We start from the raw sequence: 18,045 nt of genomic DNA, 5'->3' as shown, positions 1-18,045 counted from the left end.
TTTCTAAAACAGACTTTAGTTTATTCAAATTACGCAAGCCATTTACATTTAGAGATACAATATTTAAAGCCATGATTATGATGAGTGTATTGAAAATATTAAAAAATGTTGAGTGTTTGATCATTTCTTCATAGGTGTTCGTCGCATGCTATTCATTTTCAGGTTAGGGACTGGATTAAACCTTCTCCTTCTCCTTTGTACTACTTTGAAATTTTCGATATTAGTACCGTTTTCTTGACATGTACGTGATTCGTTTGATCTTTCAACAACGTCTGCAGCCATCTTCCTGTCATCATCTGAATCTGTCCCCGATCCATCTCCAATTGTATGATTGTTGTTTACTTCCTCCTCAGATTCTATTTCTACATTGGTCATATCAACTCCACTTCTTTCTTTTTCTTCCCCACTTTCTCCACTCTCATTATCTTTTTTTGCATTCTCAATTTCTTCTTTATCATCTTCGTCACTCGGTAACTCCAATATGTCTTCCCTCGTATCATCATCAACTTGCGAATGAATGCCTGCAATGGCCTCTCTGTAACACATACATGTTTGCGCCTCTTTGTGGCATTTGTCGCATATCCTGCATGTACACATAAGAGGAAAACTTCCACAACTTTCACATCTTTGCCTTGTGCAATTTTTTGCTACATGGCCTTGCTCCCCACACTTGTAGCATACAAAATCAGGGCAGTCTTTTATAACATGTCCCGGATCTAGACATCTAGAACATACCTTAACTTGGTTATCGTGTAATACTCTAAAGTATTGCTGACCATTGACAGTCTGAAATTTCAGACTGTAAGGCAAGGATTTTACCTGCTGTGGAAATTTACATTTGACATAAAGAGTCCCATCAGCCACACTAGTCCCAGGATAATATCTGCGTTGAATGGGAGAAAGAAGTTCTACTCCGTATTCACCGAGCTTCATACTTATATCATCATCGGTGATGTATGCTGGTAAATGAAGAATTGACACAATAATAGTGTCTGAATATAAGAGAGTACAATCAAAGTGTTCACTTCCAATATCAATTCCACACAAGGTATTATATGCTACTTCCTTACTCGGTAGTGTGACCTCATACAAATTTGCACCTTTGGGCACAACTGCATAGACCGACATATCTCCGGTTAATTCTTCTACACTTCTAACAATATCACTTGCCTTTATTTTCTTCACATCCTTTACATCAATCACCACGGTACATTCTTTCCCAAAACGACGAGAAGCTCCTGTCTGTCTATCGATGTTACTCGACATGCCATTCTTATAGTTAGCTATTCCACTGCTGTCATTAGAGTGTGAGTCAGCTCCTTGTGCTGCACGTGCAGCACGACCAGGCTTTGTATTCATTGTCACAGAAAATAATATATTGTGTGGTGGATAAAGTTATCCACACACTCAAAATATATCTCACTTATATATGAATGCGATCACACAAATCTTATCAACGTACCTGTAACAAATTAAAACAGCAAAAATGTCTATTAAAGGAAAAAAAACTTGAAAATTCACGGAGCGATCATCAAACGTGTTTTCCTTCTGATGTCATAACCGGAAGTCCCACAGCCGAACGCGCTAACCGATTGCGCCACAGAGACCTGAAGTCCAATATTTCTTCGTCAACAATTAGTCAGCTGCAAAGTCAAAATGACCGGTTTTAATGGAAGTGAGAGAAAGTCGGAAAGTGTCAGAAATGGTTATGGTCAGAAATCTCGATTTCGCCTTAAAGGAGACCAGAAACCAATGGAAATACAGAATAATAATAAAAGCACTATAGAAGAAAACCTGATTCTGAAGTATCATCCGCGACCGTAATGCCAATATTTAAATATTGGCATATCTTCTAGGAGCTGAATTTCCGTGACCTTGTATGCAAAATTTCCGCGCCTATTCGGTTACTTTCGGGTGTGACGTCATAGAAGCGACTCCAGCATCCCAACTGGGAGTTGCCAGAGTAAAAGACAATGCCGTTTTGCGTTACTTACGGGTGTAATAGCACATTAAGAAAAGCCTGTGGACAACATTTTCTTTTTCTTTTCCAAAAATAAAGGCATAAAGAAAGTATGGATACATTATTACAAGCGAGTCGATTTCAAAGCAACACCATACAGCACACTATGATCATTACATTTCTAAAGGAATGTTACGAAAAGGAACCAGGAAAAAATATGATAGCCCGACTCTCGGGGCCCCTCTAATTTTAGTTCGGGCCCATCCTCTATTCAAAGTTAGGTCCCCGTCGGGTTTGTCGGAAAAAAAAAATTGTTTCCCTGAGGAAACTTTGATCGCGCTGATGAAAAAGAGTAAATGTATTTTCAAGATGTTGACGTACATGCCTTAACATGGCACAATCGAAATCAAATCACCACTGTCCTAGGTGAAATTGAGATCTGATTTTAATCAAATAAAAGCTTATCTAAAAAAATAAGATTTTAAACCACTGACACGGCCATGTTTCGAGAAAAAACACAATTTTCAGTAATCTTAAATAAAAATTAAAAAATAAAAAATAATAATCAGTCTATGCCTGTTACACGTAGTATGTATAAACGGTAATCTGTAATGATTGGAACTGATATAAAACTATCCCTTAGGATGTTTAAATAGCAGCGACTAAAAAGAAAAGAGGTCAGTTATAAAATCAAAGTTTCAATTTAACTGGCTGACAATAGAAATTGGAGGAGGCTACAATTGACCCCATCCCTTGCCCCAATGTGCGAGCACCCATTGGACGCGCCATTTCCCCTCTGATACGCCTTATTATCCCCCAGGACAAGACCCTTGTATCTTATTCTGGTCAGCTGTGGCTAAACTGCATAATAGCTAACGGTTAGACTTGAGTACCCAAGCATATGGCCAGTGTGGCTAATTAACAGTTAATCCTTATCAATTCATTTATCTTGTGAAAAAGGACAGCTCTTCCGACATACTTCAAAGAAAACCATGTTCTACAATATGTATATGTAAACATCAGTATTGATTGGAAAATAAACGATGCCCTATTTTATTGTAACTTACGATGCCTAGGACTTCATTTTAACAGTTAAAATCTGTTTTTCCCACATTTAAATCCCACCTTATTTCCTTAGGTTTAAGTCTTAAGGCGTGTAACACATTTTACTGAATACAACATTTATTCTGAATTAGTTCTTTGGGGGCACATATACTGCGTGACATATTTTCATTTATTCCTTCTTTTAATTTAATCATGGTAATTAAACTTTACATATACGGTAGAGGAATGTCAGGCGTTAACTGGCAGTTTCTTTGGTGGAAATGGAGATTGATTTTCTTTGCAGAGAAACGTAGGCCACATTCACAGTGATCATTCATGGGATTTAGGCCAATTGGCGACAATTTTATTTTTTTTAATGTTTTTATTACTACAAATCTGTTGTAGTGTTTGAAAAAAGTATGAAATTTACGTGAATAATGTTTAATCTTAACATTCTATTTACTGGAGAAAAAAAAACTAGTGTGATATTTACTATTTCGTCACGACAATATTCACAAGTGATAAAATAGAATATGGCATCTGTGGATTGTATACGTTCTATATATTTATGTATGGTGCTTTTTTGGTTTTGTTTTTTGTTTTTTATCTTCTTCTGAGAAATGAAAATTGGCAGACATAATGTTATAATAGGGAGTTCTCTGCAAAAACTCGGGAGATAGTACGAGATCGGGAGGTAGGTGTGGAAATACCCCCAAAATCGGGAGGTTTTTATCCCGGCTTCAAATGTCCGGGCTTGTGTAATGAATATGTCATTTACATCATTCTTAAATGAATTTATTGCATTGTGGTAAATTTTTAATTTTTACATTGGGCACCATCACTTAATCCTTATCACATTTGTGCACAGCACACGATGTATAAGTATTTATTTAAAAACTACATTGCATTTTTTAAATTCCAAGATATGAAATATGAGCACCTTCTTACTGTTGTACTTTTCTGCTGTCAGGTCTTAAACACACAGTTCAACAGATATAGTTATGAGCATAACTCGGAAACATATTCAACTTTTGAATGAGCAACCCAAACCTTCACTCCTCTTGTCTCGCTCGCCATGTATGTTTGTATTTGAGGACTGGCTAGTTCTGCGTCACAGGACCACGTGATGTATCGTCTCATCAAAAGCTCGGAAAAACTCGACAATTTACGCGATAGTGGTATCTTCCGCGCAATATAATCACTACCATTCTACGATATATAATTTATAAACATCACAGTCCAATTAAAATTTATAGAGAATTTCATACATAAAAGGCAAATTTTTGTTTCTAGTCTCCTTTAAACGGCCAGCCAATCGGTAGTGGAGTGCATGATGACATAAGCATAAAGCAATTTCTAAAGTTTAAAATGTTCACTGGGCCATATTATAAACCACGTAATTAAGAGATGTACAGATCATATAGAGAAATGGGTATAATTCGATTTGTAGAAAACTGACATCATTCAGCAAATAAGGCATTTTATCGCTCTTCTCGCCTCATATTCATTGGATTTATGTCCAAGTTGGATATATCTATCTCTAATCATTCGGTTTCATGCATATGTCTTGTAGTTTTGGCTTGAGAGTATTTTCACTGCTAAAATTGAGTGATGATCATATTGGAAGATGGTGTGTAATATCATATCTGAAAACACTTGTATGCATCTATTATGACACTGCATTAAGTACATAAGCCTACTTGTTGCTTGACGTCAGTGTGAAGGTTATGTAAAATAGAATTTCCTAGCTGAATCATTGTATAACAATGCAATAAAGATGCCTTAAACAATATATGTACATATATTACACTTGCTTTTTGTTCCGGAATATGGTAGACTAGGATGAAAGACGCAAATGAAGAGGTGCAAAATAACATTCATCGTCCCTGGGTGGGCTCGAAACACCAACCTTTCGGTTAACAGCCGAACGCGCTAACCGATTGCGCCACAGAGACTTGAAGACCAGTATCACTTGGTCAATAATTAGTCATCTTTAAAGTCAAAATAACCGGTTTCTATCGAAGTGAATCAAAGTGCTAAAGTGTCAGAAATGGTTATCGTCAGCAATCTAGATTTCGTCTCAAACGGTCAGCCAATCGGTAGTGGAGTGCGTGGTGACATAAGCATAAAGCAATTTCTGCAGTTTAAAATGTTCACTGGGTCATATTATAAACTACGTTATTAAGAGATGTACAGATCCTATAGAGAAATGGGTATAATTCGATTTGTAGAAAACTGACATCATTCAGCAAATAAGGCATTTTATCGCTCTTCTCGCCTCGAATACATTGGATCTTTGTCCAAGTTGGATATATCTATCTCTAATCATTCGGTTTCATGCATATATCTAATAGTTTTGGCCTCTGAGTATTTTCACTGCTAAAATTGAGTGATGATCATACTGGAAGATGGTGTGTAATATCATATCTGAAAACACTTTTATGCATCTATTATGACACTGCATTAAGTATATAAGCTTACTTGCTGCTTGTCGGTAGTGTGAAGATTACGTAAAATAAATTTTTGTAGTTGAATCATTGTATAACAATGCAATAAAGATGCCTTAAACAATATATGTACACATATCACGCTTGCTTTTTGTTCCGGAATATGATAGACAAGGATGAAAGACTCAAACGAAGAGGTACAAAATAAGAGTCATCGTCCCTGGGTGGGCTCGAACCACCAACCTTTCGGTTAACAGCCGAACGCGCTAACCGATTGCGCCACAGAGACCTGAAGACCAGTATCTCTTGGTCAATAATTAGTCAGCTACAAAGTCAAAATGACCGGTTTTAATGGAAGTGAGAGAAAGTGCGAAAGTGTCAGAAATGGTTATGATCAGAAATCTAGATTTCGTCTCAAACGGTCAGCCAATCGGTAGTGGAGTGCATGACGACATAATCATTAACCAATCTCTGCAGTTTAAAATTTTAACTGGGCCATATTATACACCGCGTAATTAACACACGTAGAGATCATATAGAAAATGGGGTATCATTCGATTTGGTGAAAAACTGACATCATTATGCAAATAAGGCATTTTATCTCTCTTCTCGCCTCGAATACATTGGATTTATGTCCAAGTTGGATATATCTATCTCTAATCATTCGGTTTTATGCATAACCCTTGTAGTGTTGGCTTGAGAGTATTTTCACGGCTAAAATTGAGTCATGATCATATTGGAAGATGGTGTGTAATATCATATCTGTAAACACTTTTATGTATCTATTATTACAATGCATTAAGTACAAAAGTCTTGTTCTTTGGCGGCAGTGTGAAGGTAATGTCAAAAATAATTTTCGTAGTTCAATCGTTGTATAATAATGCAATAAACATGATTTAAAAAAATATATGTACATATATTATGCTTCCTTTTTGTTCGGGAATATGGCAGACAAGGATAAAAAGACTCAAATGAAAAGGTGCAAAATAAGAGTCATCGTCCCTGGGTGGGCTCGAAGCACCACCCTTTCGGTTAACAGCCGAACGCGCTTGCCGATTGCGCCACAGAGACCTGAAGAGCAATATCTCCTGGTCAATAATTAGTCAGCTTTAAAGTCAAAATGACCGGTTTTTATGGAAGTGAGACAAAGTGCGAAAGTGTCAGAAATGGGTATGTTCAGCAATCTAGATTTCGTCTCAAACGGTCAGCCAATGGGCAGTGGAGTGCGTGATGACATAAGCTTTAAGCAATTTCTGCAGTTTAAAATGTTCACTGGGCCATATTATAAACCACGTAATTAAGAGATGTACAGATCATATAGAGAAAGGGGTAAATTTCAATTTGTAGAAAAACTGACATCATTCAGCAAATAAGGCATTTTATCGCTCTTCTCGCCTCGAATACATTGGATTTATGTCCAATTTGGATATATCTATCTCTAATCATTTGGTTTCATGCATATGTCTTGTAGTTTTGGCCTGAGAGTATTTTCACTGCTAAAACTGATTGATGGTCATATTGGAAAATGGTGTGTAATCTCATATCTGAAAACACTTTTATGCATCTATTATGACACTGCATTAAGTATATAAGCCTACTTGTTGCTTGACGTCAGTGTGAAGGTTATGTAAAATAAATTTTCCTACTTGAATCATTGTATAACAATGCAATAAAGATGCCTTAAACAATATATGTACATATATTAGGCTTGCTTTTTCTTCCGGAATATTTTAGACAAGAATGAAAAACTCAAATGAAGAGGAACAAAATAAGAGTCATCGTCCCTGGGTGGGCTCGAACGACCAACCTTTCGGTTAACAGCCGAACGCGCTAACCGATTGCGCCACAGAGACCTGAAGACCAATATCTCTTGGTCAATAATTAGTCAGCTACAAAGTCAAAATGATCGGTTTTAATGGAAGTGAGAGAAAGTGCGAAAGTGTCAGAAATGGTTATGATCAGAAATCTAGATTTCGTCTCAAAGGGTCAGCCAATCGGTAGTGGAGTGCATGATGACATAAACATAAAGCAAATTTCTGCAGTTTAAAATGTTCACTGGACCATATTATAAACCACGTAATTAAGAGATCTACAGATCATATAGAGAAAGGGGTAAATTTCGATTTGTAAGAAACTGACATCATTCACCAAATAAAGCATTTTATCGCTCCTCTCGCCTCGAATACATTGGATTTATGTCCAATTTGGATATATCTATCTCTAATGATTCGTTTTCATGCATATATCTTATAGTTTTGGCCTGAGAGTATTTTCACTGCTAAAAAATTGAGTGATGATCATACTGGAAGATGGTGTGTAATATCATATCTGAAAACACTTTTATGCACCTATTGTGACACTGCATTAAGTACATAAGCTTACTTGTTGCTTGTCGGTAGTGTGAAGATTACGTAAAATAAATTTTTTTAGTTGAATCATTGTATAACAATGCAATAAAGATGCCTTAAACAATATATGTACATATATCACGCTTGCTTTTTGTTCCGGAATATGATAGACAAGGATGAAAGACTCAAACGAAGAGGTACAAAATAAGAGTCATCGTCCCTGGGTGGGCTCGAACCACCAACCTTTCGGTTAACAGCCGAACGCGCTTTTTTTTTTTTTTCTTTCTTTATTTAAAAAAACGCTTTGTACAGTATATAAGTTAAAAAATATACAGTCAGTATGTACATAGTAGTTTGTAATGCTATATTACAAAATAATGGTTCTACAATAGTATTTTGTAATGCTATATTACAAAAACAATGATTCTACAATAGTATTTTGTTAAGCTATATTACAGAACAATGATTCTAAAATTTTATTTTGTAATGCTATAGTACAAAACAATGATTCTACAATGTAATAAACACTTTATCCTCTTCTATTCTCATTAAAGGATTATCTTTTACAAAATACTTCGTAATCAAAGTCTGATTTTTGTCTTTGTAATGTTGATACGCATATAATATATATTTTCTAGTCAAATATTGGAACAATCTTTCGATGTCTATTTGTTTCCCTAATAAAGACATAATGTTTCTTCTTTTGTAAATGCACAATCGAGTAATGCTCAGAATGTAGTTCAAAAAAATAACTATTTACTGATTTTGTTTCTTTGTTATATCCTATCATGAGCATTTGTTCAAAAAAGAAGTGCTATTGAGAACACCAACTCTACAATTTTTTAAAAAGAATCTCAACTATATATACAATATAATTCTTAAAAAAGAGCTTAATTCAGGACATTTCAAAAAAAACATGTGAAATAAATCTTCTGTTTCCAACTGGCACACTGGACATAAGTCATTATCAATTTTGCCATAGTATTTTAGTCTCTCTTTTGTAAATATTCGATTGTGCATTATTCTGTAATCCAAATCTATACAATCTGGGGTCTTGAAAGGTAGGTGTATCAATTTCCAGTATTTATGCTTTTCCAAACTAAATATCTTACTCCAAAAGGAAACAGAAGCTGGTTCTTGAAAAATCAACGTACATAAAAGCTTGTAAAATAGTTGTGTTGTACATAAACAGAGGTCATATAATTTTGTATCAACTCTGAAAAAACATATTATTTCTCCCATTGGTTACAGTGGGTTTTGACTCTGTTGCAACAATATTTCTCCAGCCTAATGGTATACTTTCTATTATGCAATTATAGTCTTTTTTTATCTTATCTGTTTTGATCTCAGAATTTGATTTGTATATCATTTCTTGAATAGCTCTATAAGGTAGTATTCCAGGTACAAATTCATATGTAATATCCTGAACACGAACAATTCCTGCTTCTATAAATTCTGCGAAAAACAACGTTTTACCAGCACATGTAATATTAGGATTTAAAAAAGAGAGGTTGTTCAAAAACATTCCTCACATCAATATTTGTATCGATATTATTTCTAAGTTTTTCCCATGCATGAAACATTTCTCTGTAAAATATAGGTAGGGTATTCAATTGTTGCTTATTTAAAGACATGAGAAACAACTCTTTGGTCAACCTCATGTTCAGGACAGTAGATAAAAAGTGATTAAAGGTATTTTTCCACATAGCATGGCAATTCACATCAAAGTATCTTTTTAAAAATTTTAGTCTGAATGCATACATTTTCATCTTTATATCAGTTAACTGTAGTCCGCCATTTCGCTTATCACCAATTATTGTATAATAGTGAACCAAATGGGACTTTCCTGACCAGATAAATCTGAGAAATAATTACTTCAATTCATCAGCAATCATATCAGGAAGAGGCTGAACTGACACTATGTACAATACTCTAGAAACTAATAAGTTATTAACAACTGTTACTTTTCCTTGTATTGTCAAATATCTCTGTGACCACAGTTGCAATAAGTTTTTAATTTTAGACAATCTATCATTCCAGTTCAGTTGCTCACATAACTTTGCACATTTTCCCACATAAGCTCCCAAAATTAAGATGACTTGATCACACATTTGAATTTGTAATTGTTTGCAATAATCATCAGTAAGTTTACCAGATCCAATACACAGAAGTTCTGTCTTTTCCTTGTTCACCTTTGCACCAGATCCTTTACAATACAAGTCAAGTACATTAAAAGATTGATTAATGGATTGTGTGTCCGCTAATGTCAAGGTTGTATCATCTGCATGTTGAAAAACTTTACTTGTATTACTAGACAGTGGGAGTGGAATACCTTTGATAGTGGGATTTGCTTTGATAGCGAGTCCTAAGGGTTCTGCTGCTAATACATATAACATTGCTGACATAGGACAACCTTGTCTGACTGAATTTTTAATTAAAAAGGGTTTCGTTAGATGACCATTGCATTTAACACTACTTTTAATTTCATTATAAAATATCTTTATCCACTGAATAAAATTGTCACCAAAACCGAACTTTCGTAAAACAGAAATCAAATATGAGTGGCAAACTCTGTCAAACGCTTTTTCTTGATCAATTTTTAAGATATATCCCTCAAGATTGTCTCTCTCAACCATATCTATAATATCTCTTACAGTGACTATAGTATCAGCAATATCTCTCCCAACTATACAACATGTCTGAGTTTGAGAAATAATTTTGGGTAATACCATTTTTAAACGTGTAGACAAAATCCTTGCCAAAATTTTATAATCTACATTAAGTAAACTGATAGGACGCCAATTTTGCAATCTTCTATTATCCCCCTTATTTTTATAAATAAGTGATATAACCCCAAATCTCATTGATCTCGACATAATATTGTCATTCTTAACACTCTGAAAGATGTGCAACAGAATATCATATATACAATCATAAAATTTACAATACCACTCTACTGTCAATCCGTCCGGGCCGGGGCTTTTATTTTTAGCCATCCCTTTTATAGCTGTATGTATTTCATCAACTGTTATTATGGCATCACACATATCTTTATCCTCATCAGATACAGAACAGTTTACAAAATTTAAAAGTGAATCAGTACAATTATCATCAACAGTTACCGAAGAATATAAATGACTATAAAACTGATGTATTTCATCTAAGATTCCGCTTGTATTTGAAATAATTACACCATCATCATCAATCAATTCATTGATTACATTTTTGTTGTGTCGATATTTCTCAAGATTTAGAAAATATTTAGTATTTCTATCGCTTTCAATTGCCCATTTGGCCTTAGATCTCAATATAGCACCCCGACAAAAATCAGTTTCATAGTCACTTAGCTGATGTTTTAGTTCTTCATATTTGTTAATGTCATATGGTTCTTTATTTGCGACTTTTTCTGAAAATGATTTTAATTTATTTTGCAATGTAAAGTATTCTTGTAATCTTTCCTTATTTCTTCTTGTACAGTATACTTGGGAAAATTTTTTAATTTTGTATTTTACATTATCCCACCAAATGAGTGGTTCACTGAAATACATTTCGTCAGTTTTTCCCTCGGTAAGAATTGATTTCACTCTTTGTACATATTTTTCCTCAAAAAGAACATTGTTATTTAATATCCATAATCCGGGCCCTGTTTCCACTTTGCAGGTATTTAGTTTAAGGTATACAAAAGAATGATCACTAAAGGATGTATCTGCATAATAAATATTTTGCACATTGGAGTGCAATTTTGAGGAAATCAAAAAATAATCTATTCTACTCTGCTTCATTTCGCCTAGTACAACTTGTTTTCTGGAGAAACTACGAGTACTAGGATTTCGTGATCTCCATAAATCGGTAATATTCCTATCATGAATAATTTTATAAAGTTCACGCACTGCTACATCATCAATATGTAAGGCTTTGTTATGTCGATCAATACCTGCTAAAGTTGTATTAAAATCCCCAGCCAGGATAGTGCTATCACTAGTACTGTTATGTAAATATGTATTTAGCTTCATGAAAAAGTTAAACCTTTCCTTCACAACATTTGGAGCATAGATATTGATTAAATCAATCACTTTATCATCAATAGCTATTTTAAGATGTAAAATCCTACCCTTTTCAATCATTTCTTGTGTCACCTGATTTCTCAATTCTCTCACTACTAAAACAGCTACACCTGCCCTCCTATTGTCAGCATTACTATAAAATATGTCACCATTCCAAATCTCATTTTCTCTAATACTTTCAACAAACTCATCATCCCAAAAGGTTTCTTGCAATAATAAAATATGGCCTCTTTTCTCTTTAAATATTTCTAAAACAGACTTTAGTTTATTCAAATTACGCAAGCCATTTACATTTAGAAATACAATATTTAAAGCCATGATTATGATGAGTGTATTGAAAGTATTAAAAAATGTTGAGTGTTTGATCATTTCTTCATAGGTGTTCGTCGCATGCTATTCATCTTCATATTAGGTACTGGATTAAACCTTCTCCTTCTCCTTTGTACTACTTTGAAATTTTCGATATTAGTACCGTTTTCTTGACATGTACGTGATTCGTTTGATCTTTCAACAACGTCTGCAGCCATCTTCCTGTCATCACCTGAATCTGTCCCCGATCCATCTCCAATTGTATGATTGTTGTTTACTTCCTCAGATTCTATTTCTACATTGGTCATATCAACTCCAATTCTTTCTTTTTCTTCCCCACTTTCTCCACTCTCATTATCTTTTTTTGCATTCTCAATTTCTTCTTTATCATCTTCGTCACTCTGTAACTCCAATATGTCTTCCCTCATATCATCATCAACTTGCGAATGAATGCCTGCAATGGCCTCTCTGTAACACATACATGTTTGCGCCTCTTTGTGGCATTTGTCGCATATTCTGCATGTACACATAAGAGGAAAACTTCCACAACTTTCACATCTTTGCCTTGTGCACTTTTTTGCTACGTGGCCTTGCTCCCCACACTTGTAGCATACAAAATCAGGGCAGTCTTTTATAACATGTCCCGGATCAAGACATCTAGAACATACCTTAACTTGATTATTGTGTAATACTCTAAAGTATTGTTGACCATTAACAGTCTGAAATTTCAGACTGTAAGGCAAGGATTTTACCTGCTGTGGAAATTTACATTTGACATAACGAGTCCCATCAGCCACACTAGTTCCAGGATAATATCTGCGTTGAATGGGAGAAAGAAGTTCTACTCCGTATTCACCGAGCTTCATACTTATATCATCATCTGTGATGTATGCTGGTAAATGAAGAATTGACACAATAATAGTGTCTGAATATAAAAGAGTACAATCAAAATGTTCACTTCCAATATCAATTCCACACAAGGTATTATATGCTACTTCCTTACTCGGTAGTGTGACCTCATACAAATTTGCACCTTTGGGCACAACTGCATAGACCGACATATCTCCGGTTAATTCTTCTACACTTCTAACAATATCACTTGCCTTTATTTTCTTCACATCCTTTACATCAATCACCACGGTACATTCTTTCCCAAAACGACGAGAAGCTCCTGTCTGTCTATCGATGTTACTCGACATGCCATTCTTATTGTTAGCTATTCCACTGGTGTCATTAGAGTGTGAGTCAGCTCCTTGTGCTGCACGTGCAGCACGACCAGGCTTTGTATTCATTGTCACAGAAAGCAGCAGGGGGGGCGAATCCGACATTTTGTCCAAACGTCATTTGGCTTAATTAGTACTTTCTGCACTCAGCGGATCCGGTGTCGTCAGCGCCTGGTAAAAAAAAAACGACGTCGTCGTCGAGGGGATCGTCCGGACGTCATTTGGTTTAATTAATACCTTCTGCGCGCCGATCCCCAGCGTCGTCAGCGTCCGGTAAGCACATCGACGACCGCGTCGATGTCATCGCCCCCCTGCTGCTAAGTGGTTATTTACAATTTAACCGAATATTTGGTCAAGTCCGATACGATATCGTGTCCGAGGATCATGTAAATTTATCGTTACAAATCCATGTGGGGTCGACTGAGCATGACTAAAAAAGTTTCGAAAAACATTAAAGTCCATGTCACCGCCGCACCATGTCTGCCAAATATTTCGTAGCGTGTGTGTATCAACGCCGTTGAATACAGCAAGAATATTGCAGTTGTCTCTGATTACTTTTGGAATCTGAGTGTATCGTTGAGTGACATATATCACGTCAGTGTTTTTATGCCTGCCTCTGGAAAATATCCTAGCTGGGTTTTTTTGATTGTCTAACATAACATCATCGTACACGACTAGATTGTTAACGTCGCCATCAATATCATCGATACCTGGTGCATCATTGATATCTGTAATAAACTCAATAACATTTTTTTTAGCGATCGCTGATGCATTCTCGTTGAAATCTTTCAACACCTCGTAGCATCGTTGATCATCTACGCTGGGAGCAACCAAATACAACTTATCCCACTTCATCCATCTCATTATTAAATTAAGTAACAATTGCGTCTTGCCGGATCCAGATGGTCCGATGATAATCATCCGGATCGAGTTTGGTAACGCTGCAACATGCTTAACTGGTTCTCTTGTTTTAGTCGCTGAAAAGTCAATTATATTCATGTCTCTATACATAAATTATGGATCTATATTGTGTGAAGTGTATAGTGCGTACTGGCACAAATGATATGACAACCGTTACAACAAGAAATAACAGATCGGCGCTTACTGGCAAGTGTGTACAATGCGGTATAAAGAAATTTAGATTTATTTCTATTAAACCCGGAGATGTTTTAAAAAAAAGCGAGGAGGTGATATTGCAGCCAAGTTATCAAAACTCCCCGGAACCCCGTGGGCAAAGTATCCAGGAGAAAAGCACCTCCCAGGATATAGCTACTGTGGCCCCGGAACGCGATTAGATATCAGACTCGATGATCAAAATCAGCCCAAACCCGGTGAGTATCCAATAAACGCTATCGATAAGGCGTGTCATGCTCATGATGTTGCTTACAAAAGTAGCGATCTGCAACAGCGTCATATCGCGGACGTAAAATTAATTCACGCGTTAAATGCTATTCCTGATAAATCCTTCAAAGAAAAATTGGCCTCATGGTTGGTAAAATCGGCTATGAAAGGTAAATTAATGATTGGAAGCGGAGCTTCTCGCGCTGGTAATTGAAAACGCTAGCGTTTATAATAACAACATGGAATCCATCTATTATTCTCCGAGGGGATACTGGAAAGGGAAGGCCGCAATTGGTAAGCTTGCAAGCGCTGCAAAAGTAACGAGGGCCACTGCGGCTAATTGGTTATCCAAACAGGCTATATGGCAAATCTATCTACCACCGCCTAAACAAATCAACTTCTCGCGCTTTGATGTCAGCGTACCCAATGAAGTTCATCAGGCTGATATACTATTTCTGCCGCATGACAACGGTTACAAATACGCGCTAACTGTAGTTGATGTTGCGAGTCGATACAAACAAGCGGAGCCGTTAAAAACAAAGTCAGCAACTGAAGTAGCCGCTGCGTTTGAAAGAATTTATCGAAGAGGTCCTCTGCGCTGGCCAAATCTATTACAAGTTGATCCCGGTAGTGAATTTCGCGGCGCTGTTTTATCAACGCTGAAACATCATAGCGTCGCGGTACGACGAGGTCATACTGCGCTACATCGTGATCAGGCAATTGTTGAACGATTCAATCGGACTCTTGCTGAACGGTTATTTGGATATCAATACGCGAAGGAATTCATCCAAGAAAAACGATCTCGTGAATGGGTCAAAAGGCTGCCAGGCGTAATTGCAGAGTTAAATAACGAGATTACCCGAGCAATCAACATGAAGCCCAGCGACGCGATTAAAGAAAAGTATATACCCGGAAGATCAAAAATAGATAGCGTTTCCAAGCCGATTCTCGGCGATGTCACCGTGAGATATCTGTATGAACCAGGAGAGCTTGAAGGCGGTAAAAAAAGAGCTACTGATCCTATTTGGAGTGTTACCACACATAACATATCAACGATAACACGATCAACTGGTAGACCACCGATCTATAAACTGGATTCAACTGCCCCACAGCGGGGGTTTACACGCGAGCAACTACAAGTGATACCTGACGATACTCAATTGCCCCCGCGTGGTCTTAACTAGCGCCGTTGCGTCTATTACACTCAAGACAGGTCAACCTCACATTGTTTTTGACATGACCGAGACTGTTATCGATCCTGTCCACGGTAAATTGGCGAGTGTCTTTATCCGAATAACGCCAGCGCATTACACAATTACAACTCGCGCAGTGATTATTCTGTTGTTGTCGTAACGCAATTATTAATTCGGCATCAATATCAAAACGCCGCTGTTTTTTTTTATCCTGTTGGCGGTAACCCGAGAGTTTTCTATCAATGACGCTTGCATCGATGGTGACTCCGTCACCGGCTTCGTCAGTGACTCCGTCAACAACAATTCTTCGAAGCTGATTGATCCTTCGTACTCTGGACACCGCAAGATAGACTAGATTCGACCATTCGATGCGATTATCAACCATCCAAACAATTGTGTCCGTGATGGTTAGTCCCTGCGAGGAATGTATTGTTGTTGCGTATCCTAGCGTCCACGGGGATTTATTAGCACGTAGCGCGTCCTCGACGACGCTGATATCAACGAGCACGATATCATTCAGCACGAGAATTTGTTTTTCTGTCCGGCCTGGAATCTCAACTTCAATGTTCTGCCGCCGTGTATCCGCGGGTCTATAACATAACGGCACTGGACGCGTTGGAAACTTTTCCTTATGCAACGTAAACAACTTCCGCTGAAGTGTGTCCCTGACTATCTTTCTACTCGCTACAATCAAATCGTTTGGTCTCCATGTTTCCCAGAATTCATTTAACGGCGTTTCCGGAATCACCTCGCGGATTATTTCACACTGAATTCTATCCGGTTGTAATCTGATTAATTTTTTAACCCCGCGCAGTTGTTCATCAAGTGCTCGGTAATCAGTATCGGTTTCTTCATAATAGTCCACAAAACCCCTTAACCAATCATGTGGACCCTCGTCGACAAATGGTGGTGGTTGGCCATGATCCCCACACATGATTACCGCTGTATTCGCGAGCAGCAACCAATCAAGAAACATTCGTAAAGTATCTAACGAAACAGTACATATCTCATCCCAAATGATAACCCCAGGAATAAATTTTTCACCCATTCGATCAGGAGTCCACTCGCCGCCGCTGTATCGAAAAAAGCTGTGATAAGTAACGGCGTCAACATTTCGTTGTTTTATCTCTCGCGCTAGTCTATGGGTCGGTGTAAGCACGATTATACTTGCCCGCGTTCGAAATAATTCAATTGCCCGAGTCGTCTTTCCTGACCCGCCACAGCCGCTTAAATAAACCGTCTTGTGTCTACAAATTGGATCAGAACACGATGGTGCATTAGACCATTCTGACAATTTATCACCGCGTAAGTAGTTGTTCTCAACGGTGACATCTGCTGACGGGGAATAATCGCGTCGTATTTCATTTTTAATTCTCCATGTACCCCAACTCTCGTCCGGACTAGTAAACTCGGCTACGTTTCCCTTATACGCTACGTCAATATAAAATGAATCAACGGCTACTCTAACCGCGGTGTCGGGGAATCTATTTATCATCGAGAATAAATTGATAGCGGCGTAACCCAGCATAGACGCCCTCAAATGCGGGTATGCTGGGCTGTCTCCATCGCTGTAGGTAACAACTGTACCCAACCTTGTTCCATTGGACAAGAAAGCTGTTTCGCAGTTCACGTATCTATTTTTCGCCACTGCGTCCTTGATTACGAAATCATATTCTGCGTCATCTATAATCAGCCGTGAGCAATATCGTTTGTAGTCGCAGTTTTTTCCACCTTGTGTGAACTTACCGATTATTCTTCTACCGAGATCTTTTGCCTCGTGGTTTCGTTGGTTGAATATCCTCCTGGACCATTCGACGATATATTCCTCGTCGGCATCGATGTGTTTTCTGGACTCGTCAATTATGCTATCTAGACGCTCTGGTTCTGGTAACCAGACTTCAGTTTGCGCTCGGTATGATATAATCGCGTCACTGACAATCAACGAAATTAGCATTTTACAATCAATCATATACCGTAGCAGCGCTATTGGCAGCCACTTCTTTTCAGCCATGTGTCTACCGATCCAAATATAGCAACAGCGATGAAGTCCTGCCGCGAACTCAAATGATACTACGCGAGCGAATCCGGTTAAATCAAAATCAGGCAGTGGTCCATT

At 37.3% G+C, this 18,045-nt stretch overlaps 4 non-coding genes across 4 annotated transcripts; all 4 read right to left on the bottom strand.

Annotated features, from left to right (window-relative positions):
• Positions 1 to 4,885: 4,885 nt before the first annotated feature.
• Positions 4,886 to 4,959, bottom strand: Trnan-guu (transfer RNA asparagine (anticodon GUU)). The gene has a single exon. It is a non-coding gene; the product is annotated as a tRNA-Asn (tRNA).
• Positions 4,960 to 5,666: 707 nt separating this feature from the next.
• Positions 5,667 to 5,740, bottom strand: Trnan-guu (transfer RNA asparagine (anticodon GUU)). The gene has a single exon. It is a non-coding gene; the product is annotated as a tRNA-Asn (tRNA).
• A 708-nt stretch (positions 5,741 to 6,448) lies between these two features.
• Positions 6,449 to 6,522, bottom strand: Trnan-guu (transfer RNA asparagine (anticodon GUU)). Its single transcript has one exon. It is a non-coding gene; the product is annotated as a tRNA-Asn (tRNA).
• A 708-nt stretch (positions 6,523 to 7,230) lies between these two features.
• Trnan-guu (transfer RNA asparagine (anticodon GUU)) lies at positions 7,231 to 7,304 on the bottom strand. The gene has a single exon. It is a non-coding gene; the product is annotated as a tRNA-Asn (tRNA).
• Between the last annotated feature and the right edge of the window lie 10,741 nt (positions 7,305 to 18,045).

This window comes from Sinohyriopsis cumingii, unplaced genomic scaffold (assembly GCF_028554795.1).
Source record: "Sinohyriopsis cumingii isolate HCF-2022 unplaced genomic scaffold, ASM2855479v2 utg002136l, whole genome shotgun sequence".
NCBI classification, from domain to species: domain Eukaryota; kingdom Metazoa; phylum Mollusca; class Bivalvia; order Unionida; family Unionidae; genus Sinohyriopsis; species Sinohyriopsis cumingii.
Note: the sequence above shows the minus strand (reverse complement) of the source record. Positions and strands in the feature narration are given on the sequence as shown.